Source organism: Oncorhynchus gorbuscha, linkage group LG17 (genome assembly GCF_021184085.1).
Source record: "Oncorhynchus gorbuscha isolate QuinsamMale2020 ecotype Even-year linkage group LG17, OgorEven_v1.0, whole genome shotgun sequence".
Lineage (NCBI taxonomy): Eukaryota > Metazoa > Chordata > Actinopteri > Salmoniformes > Salmonidae > Oncorhynchus > Oncorhynchus gorbuscha.
In genome coordinates, this window is record NC_060189.1 from 4457633 (window position 1) to 4460010 (window position 2378).

Genomic DNA, 2378 nt, shown 5'->3' on the forward strand with positions numbered 1-2378 from the left:
AAGGAGACCACAGATCTGGGACCAGGCTATAGAAGGAGACAACAGATCTGGGACCAGGCTATAGAAGGAGACAACAGATCTGGGACCAGGCTACAGATGGAGACTACAGATCTGGGACCAGGCTACTATGTTCACAGCACATCCACCTCGTCATTGTGACCAGTTTGAACCACCTCCCAACACGTTACCTTCACACACATACAGCTACTGCACCTGGAAGTATGTTCGCTCCATTATAGAGACGTTTCTACGACGGGGGGGGGGTCAGAACATAAACCAAAAGAAAGAGCACAACAAAAACACATAGCTAGTATGCATCTGTATAAAACAGACGAGCTAAATCCAAATCTACAGCGAGTGAGTTCTCATAGCCAGGCTCCCCCCAAAACAGATCAGCCATTCAGTTACAAAAGGTCCTCTGAGTGACAGACAACAACATGGACCTTTCCAAAAGAGACACAAAAAAAACCTCCCTGCGAGAACACGAAACTAATGTGCCGTCAGAATGAGTCAGGGGCTCAAAGTCTGCCTAGAAACTCTACAAATAAATCTCTCTCCTCCTGATGGATATACAAAAAATATATATATATTTGGAATAAACAGGCTTTTTAGCCACCCAAGTCCTTCTGTCTGAGGAGCACAGCTCCGCTCAGCAGTAGGAATACCATGTTTATTGTGAATCCTACAGCTTTCTTAGTTATACAACGACAACGGTTAGCTCGTCATGTCATGGTTGTTATCCCTTTGGCAAAGAGACCAAAATACTTGTATCATTTGGGTTAAGCAACTATGACAATCACAAAATACACAGAAGGGGGGGGGGGGGGGGTGCATAATTATAATTCTAACCACATGAACAACTATAAATTGGAAACATGGCTTACTTTTTTATAGTTCGTCTCTTCCTCTTGTTTTATTTTTATTCGTTTTATTTTTTTTTAACCTTCAGCAAAGTTCAGTCCCAGCTTTTGCTCTTAAAAAAAAAAAAATGCTTTTGAGGAGAAAATTAGCGTGTTAAAAATGTCTCCTCAGTTGTGGCTGGAAGCGCATGTAGAGGACGGTAACGGCTGCAGCAGCTCCCAGGACGGCCACAAGGATTACCAAGGAGGAGACAGAAGAGTCGCAGTCAGGCCTGGAACTGGGGGGGAACATTCATGACCATGGTGGGCTGTTGGGACAGAGAAGAGGGCAACAAAATAACACATCTTATATCATATCTGAGTTGTGTTCAGTGGGCCCCAAACAGCACTAGACTATATATATCCCTCAGTATATCTCAATGTGTCCAATAAGAAATGCTTTTTTGTTGTTGTTGTTTTGTTATCAGTTGCGAAACACTTTGCTACAATGTGCCCTAATGAATATGACCCGTCCAAGACAGTTGATTGAGAAGTCTCAGACGAGTGAAGAAAAAGAGCCTGCGGTTGTCCCACACACACCCTCTGCTGCACGCGAAGCTGCACGTCCTCTCCCGCTGACGTGAAGAGATCCACCATGCTCTGTGTGACAGGTGCTCCAGCTTGTGACCATTAATCTACATAAAGACAAGAGGGGAAAATAACATCATAGGAGCTTGATACATTATCGAGCACTAGAACTGTCAGTACCATGATCGTTTAGGATCTCCCGTGCAGTGAAAAGCCTCATGAAATTAAAGCCACAATTCTACAGTAGATGGCTGGAATCTCAAGCCTAATACAAATTTCCCAGATAGACGATTGATTGATTGATTGATTCAAACATCACATGACATTCCCCCTTCTTACCCTCTGATCTCTAATCTAGTCCACCAGTCGGCTCTCTAGCAATTGAGCCACTGGGGACGAGGTTCGCTTCTCCAAACCTCAAAAAAAAAAAAAAGTGAAAGTCAATGTTTACCGCCAATATCTTGTCTCCTTCTTGTAATCTTCCATCCAGCGCTGCAGCTCCATTCTGTTTGATTTTGGCCACATAAATCCCACTGTCATTCAGGACATACTGCTGGTCCAGACCCCCCACGATGTTAAACCCCAGACCTGGAGGGAGGGAGAACAGGAAATGAAAGTGAAAGTTCAGGTGAGATACTTAGTATGGAGTTCTCATTACATGGACATTTGCTGACTGATCGCCTAGCATCACTACTCTGGATGGTTCCGACTTAGGTATTTGTCCACATATTCTAGGTTTTACTGCACATGAGTCTCTCTCTCCCTCTCCCTCCCTCCCTCTCTCCCTCCCTCTTCTTCTTCTTCTTACATTGTAGAATAATAGTGAAGACATCAAAACTATGAAATAACACATATGGAATCATGTAGTAACCCCTCCCCCCAAAAAATATGTGAAATCAAAATATATTTTAGATTCTTTAAAGTAGCCACCCTTTGCCTTGACAGCTTTGC

The 2378-nt window shown here is 43.5% G+C and overlaps 1 pseudogene; it reads right to left on the bottom strand.

Annotated features, from left to right (window-relative positions):
• The window catches only part of LOC124002277, a 4997-nt pseudogene continuing 2619 nt past the window's right edge, over positions 1–2378 (bottom strand).